The sequence below is a fragment of the Lagenorhynchus albirostris genome, chromosome 2 (genome assembly GCF_949774975.1).
Source record: "Lagenorhynchus albirostris chromosome 2, mLagAlb1.1, whole genome shotgun sequence".
In the NCBI taxonomy this organism is placed as follows: domain Eukaryota; kingdom Metazoa; phylum Chordata; class Mammalia; order Artiodactyla; family Delphinidae; genus Lagenorhynchus; species Lagenorhynchus albirostris.
In genome coordinates this window covers 167692572-167698016 of record NC_083096.1, presented here as the reverse complement: position 1 = coordinate 167698016, position 5445 = coordinate 167692572, and the positions used below count along the sequence as shown (strand labels likewise).

Sequence of the window (5445 nt, the reverse complement as noted above, 5' to 3'; positions counted from 1 at the left end):
TCCGAGAGATTTCTCTGCAGCTCTCTCAAAATGATACTATGCATTGCCCACATCTCGAACACCTGGGGTCAGAAGGTAGGTTAGCAGCCCTCCTTCCTTCCCAGGGCTACTTCTGAACTATTTCTAGTATGAAGGTCCTTGGTCCTACAACTACCGTATAACCTGAGAGCAGGGCAGTACACCCATCTCTGCCCTGCTCTCTCCCCACTTCCTTTATCTCCTCTCAGTCACTGAAAATTTTTTGGAGGTGTTATCATTAAGAATGTGGGCTTTGGGGCTTTCCTGGTGGCACAGTGGTTGAGAGTCCGCCTGCCGATGCAGGGGACACGGGTTCGTGCCCCGGTCCGGGAAGATTCCACATGCCGCGGAGCGGCTGGGCTCGTGAGCCATGGCCGCTGGGCCTGCACGTCCAGAGCCTGTGCTCCGCAACGGGAGAGGCCACAGCAGTGAGAGGCCCGCGTACCGCAAAAAAAAAAAAAAAAAAAAAAGTGAACAGAAGAAAATAATTATAAATTGATATATGTTCTATGAAGAGTTTGAGACAGAATGAAGGAGAACCATGATGGGAAGGGGGTTAGGGAATGAGGTGCCATTTAAGCTAAGACCTGAAGGAAGAGAAGGAGGATGAAATGAGATAAAGCAGGTGGAAGCACTCAGTATGTGTCAGTGATGAGTATTACCGTTAGCATTGCTCTAGTCAGCGCCTGGCTCTGAGGCTTCCTGTGAGTTTTCGGTGTCCATGTACATGACCCGTTCCACACCCATCCTGCTAGTTCTCTTTTCTTTTCCCCACTTCCTAGAACTTTATTAAAGAAAAAGCAATGATGGTAAATCTCTAGACCATCATCCATTTTCTGGGGTTTCTCCTTTGAAAATGTGACATTTGATTTCCAAACATACGCCAGAGCGTACATGGTTCCCAATTGTACTAAGCAGGTGAGAAGCTGAAATCCTACAAGGTTCGTCCTCCAACTTTCCCCAGCCTGTGGTCTGTCTTTGGATCAGCAAGAATCGCCCGAACAGCCACTCTGGCTGCATTCAATTTTGTCTGCAGCTCCCTGAGCTCTTCTATATGCAACAGAATTTGAGTAGCTTCATGGAGAACTGCATTTCCTGTGTCCAAACCAAGAATATGCTTGTCTAAAGCTACAGGCAAGCCTTCTTTTGTTCGATTTCCTCTAGCAACTACATCCTGTTCAGGAGGTCCTGGACCATAATGAGAATTGCCTTTTTTTACCTCGTTACCTTGTTACCAGGTAATCACTGTGACGCTGAACCCAAAGGCGGTTAGCAAAGCCTTTACCCCAGCCTTCCTAGCAGGATTATTTACATCCAAACTGATCAATGGCTCTGCATTTTTAGTTGCACTGTCTGCATGTTTTGCACCATCAGGTCCCAAGTCTTTGTATTTTTCAGCATTACCTCCATAGTCAACAGCTAAATCAAGAAGCCAGCCAATTGCTACTTGGCGATCTTGAAAAACCAGTTCATGGCGCTGAGATACCTTTCAAAGAACTTGGGTCAGTCACTGCTGTGAACGTTTCTTACATTATTTCTGTCTTTAATCTCATAGTGTCTGGTTTTCTGGTCTTCGAGCCAAACAATTGTTTCTAAATTCTGTTTCATCTTTGCACTGTAGTTGGCAGGATTGCGGTGGTCCCAGCTTCTGGCTGTGGTCCCCCAGGCTTCAGCCAGGAGAGGAGAGGGGAAGAGGAGTGGGTGACTCAGGCACCAGCAATGTGGTGAGAGCAGCCTGTTGGTTCTTTGACCTCCTCAACTCCAGTGACCTTCCCCTCTGTTCCACCTTAGGTACCCACCGTAATGGCCACGGCCTGGACCTTGCATCATTGTTTCTTAAATCTGGGACCACACTCTCTCAACCTTTCACATTTTTTTAACCCAGTTGCTCCCACAATACCTGTTCTTCAAATTTGTTAAAACTGCCAAGCCCCTGGCCTCTCCGTTGTCTCCCTTTCTATTCAGTTCTAAGGTTCTAAGTTCCTTTCCTGCCCAGGAAAGACCGAATACCTTTACCACGTCTTTGCCAATCACTCCTCTTTTGCCCCACCGTCCTGTTATACCTGGATGCTGTTGGTGTTTGTGCCATAACAAGGTCATGGTCTCTCTCTCAGCTGGGACTTCACTGTTGCCTGGCAATCTTTCTGTACCTTCCTGATCAGCTTTCTCTTTCATACTTAATTATTTATTTATTTATTTTTAACATCTTTATTGGAGTATAATTGCTTTACAAGGGTGTGTTAGTTTCTGCTTTATAACAAAGGGAATCAGCTATACATGTACATGTATCCTCATATCTCCTCCCTCTTGCGTCTTCCTCCCACCATCCTATCCCACCCTCCCTATCCCACCCCTCTAGGTGGTCACTAAGCACCGAGCTGATCTCCCTGTGCTATACGGCTGCTTCCCCCAAATATGGAATGCTTCACGAATCTGCTTCCCCAAAAATATGGAACGCTTCATGAATTTGAGTGTCATCCTTGCGCAGGGGCCATGCTAATCTTCTCTGTATCGTTCCAATTTTAGTATATGTGCTGCTGAAGCGAGCACCTCTTTCATACTTTAAACCTTCTTCATTCTCCTCAAATGTCTTCCCTATAGAATAGAAGGGGATATAGAATTTTTCATGTGTCACTCTCTTGTCCTGCCAACCCACAGCTGTATAGCAGAGGCTGCCCGAGCTCTGCCCATGTCCCCTTGGATTCCTTCGCTGTCTGGGGGCACACCAGCACCCCCATGTGCCTTCACTCCCCACAGCCAGCACCTGTGTCTCTTGTCTGAGGACTGCCCTCAGGCTGCCTGAATCGGGAGTATAAATACCCACGCAAACTTGCCCGATGACTGGGATGACTGAGCTGTGAGAGCTCCCCGGGGGGATGCACCCAAGTCTGGGTGCTCTTCATGGCACTTTGCTGTCATGGCGTTCGTGCTCGGCCCCCTTCCCTTCCTGCTTTCTTTTCCCGCTCCCCTTCAGGTCATTCCTGAGAATGCTTCCTCAAATAGGTCATTGCCCAGGAATCCTCATCTCACCTGCATCTGGCTTTTCCTCTTCCTCATGGAGGAAGAGAGGCCTTCCCTTTAATATGTCCCCAGGTATTAGCCCTCGCTCCCTTTCCTTGCCCTTCTGAGGTAGGAGGTAGATGGGCTCCTGGGCTGGAGAGCTCGTGTTTGTCAAGTGAACTAAAACTGAAGCTTTGTTTTCCCCCAGACACTCCAAGGACAAAGCTAGCGGCAGAAGCTGAGCTCTGCTGGAATAAAGAAGGAAGATGACCACTGCTGAGGTCAGGGAAACTTCCCCGACTGCAGAGGAGCAGAAAGACTCCTTGGGGGTCAAAAAGGAGGGGGCGCCACCCATAATAAGGGTGGACATACCGTCACAGGCCTCTGCTGTGGGATCCGTCTTAGCGAAAAGTTGAGCACACATGCTGGGGAGGATCCTAGGCCCAGTCAGGTGTGAAAAAAGAAACAAGATAATTGGCCAAAGGTAAACAAAGACCCAGAAGGACTGCCCTGTACAAGTGATTTAAATCACCTCTTTACTGTGCTTCTCATTAGGAAGGATGCCCACACCCTTTCTCTCTGGATGTGTATTTCAGCCTTGCTTCAGTCAAACACTTTCTCTGTGTGCTCTCCCACTTGTTGTGCTGTGTCTCCAATAATAAACTTTGTACTCCTTTGTACAGTTTCTGCCTCCTTGAAACATTCTTGCTTTCAAACCCGGCAAGAGCCAGGGCCACTTTACTTCCAGCCTCTAGCCCCTGGTGGTCTACTGGTTAAGATTCCTGGTTTTCATCCAGGCTACCCAGGTTCAATTCCTGGGCAGGGAACTAATATCTCTTTGGGACCGCTCACTGCTGTCTGGCAGTCCTAGATCAGGGTGTGGTGGTGTTGGTTCCTTCTGAGGCCTGTGAGGACAAAACCTGTTCCCTCCGTCTCTCCTAGCTTCTAATGGTTTGCTGGCAATCTTTGATGTTCCTTGGCTTGCTGCCTTTATCTTTACGTGGCATTCTCTCTGTGTCGGAATTTCCCCGTTTTAGAGGGACACCAGTCATGTTGGATTAGGGCCAATTCTCATGATCTCTTTTTACCTTGTTTACCTGTGGAAAGACCTTATCTCCAAGTAAAGGCACATTCTGAGGTAATGGAGAGGAGGATATCAACATATAAATTTTGGTGAGACACAGTTCAAACCATAATACCACCTCTATGCTCCCAAGCCCAGGTAGCTCTCCCCAGCTACAGATATGCAGTCATCATCTACCAGATCGCTCCACTTGAATGCCCCACATAGCTATGTTTTCTGGATTCTCAGTACTTTTTGCTCTGTTCGGGGGAATTTCCAGCCTCATCAGTCCCTTTTCCTCAGAAAGGTGTTTCCCAGTCTCTTTTGTGGTCAGGCTTAGGCCTGTGAGCTATTCTCCACCAATGGGACTCGCCCATATGAAACTTTGATTCAGAATGGCACAATTTGAGGAAGGAGGCTTGGCGTGGAAACCATTTTCCTGGCAGTGGCAGAGGTGGATTGCTTTCAGGGACACAGCATTTTCAAGTTGAGCTGAGCTCTTGATGCACAAGTGATAGCATTACCGGTGTAGCGGTGGTTATAATCAAATGGAGCTTCTGGTCAAAATGCAGATGGCGGCATTAGCACATCATGGCGGCAACTGCAGTAGCAGAAGCAGCAGTTTCTTCATCAGGCCAGGTTTTTGGTTTTCAATCCTTTTCTTGGAAGCTTAATCTTGAGCCAGTTTCTTCAGTTTCATACAGATTCTGTGGGCTATTGAGATTGTTTTAAATACATTTATTTTCTCTGTAATCAGCCAGGATCAGCTTCTGTTGCTTACAGTTGAGAACCCTGATGCATGTAGACTTTCGTATTTTAAGGCGGTTTCTGGAAGTCACAGGCCCTAATCTGTGGGATTGACTGAGTGGAGGAGAATGGTAGTTAATGAGGTCCCCACGGCTGCAGCCTGGAAAGCTGGTGAGCTTTGTTATGCAGTGGCATTCGATCAAACTGTTTTTTGCTACATGTTGGGACAGAGCCATGCCAATCAGGGCTAGAGGAAATGGTAGAAGACATTTAGAAGGTTGCTGTGTACTGATTTCCGGCCCCTTTTCCATTAAGGAGTATGTGCCACTTCAAGGGAGTAGGTCTGCCAGCGAAGAGGGCATCAGGCGTTTCCTCCCCGCCCCAGCCCTCCCCCATGTTTCATTTTGGATTGTCTCAAGACAAAGACCTTTAAGTGAGAAGTAGGTTGGCAGAACACAGAGGTAAAAAATCAAGTCTTCAGACTTAAGTCTGTAGGGGAGGCAGAATTGTATCTCTATTCTCGCAGGGTCTCTGGCTGGGCCTGAGAATTAAATTGACTAAGATTAATAGGAGAAAAGCACGTGGATTTTTGTGTGGACATTTCCCATAGGAAAATG

The 5445-nt window shown here is 47.5% G+C and overlaps 1 non-coding gene and 1 pseudogene across 1 annotated transcript; both read right to left on the bottom strand.

Moving 5' to 3' along the window:
- Positions 1-884: 884 nt before the first annotated feature.
- On the bottom strand, positions 885-2937 carry LOC132515591 (RNA transcription, translation and transport factor protein-like; annotated as a pseudogene).
- LOC132516643 (U6 spliceosomal RNA) lies at positions 2462-2568 on the bottom strand. The gene has a single exon (XR_009539450.1). It is a non-coding gene; the product is annotated as a U6 spliceosomal RNA (small nuclear RNA).
- Positions 2938-5445: the final 2508 nt, after the last annotated feature.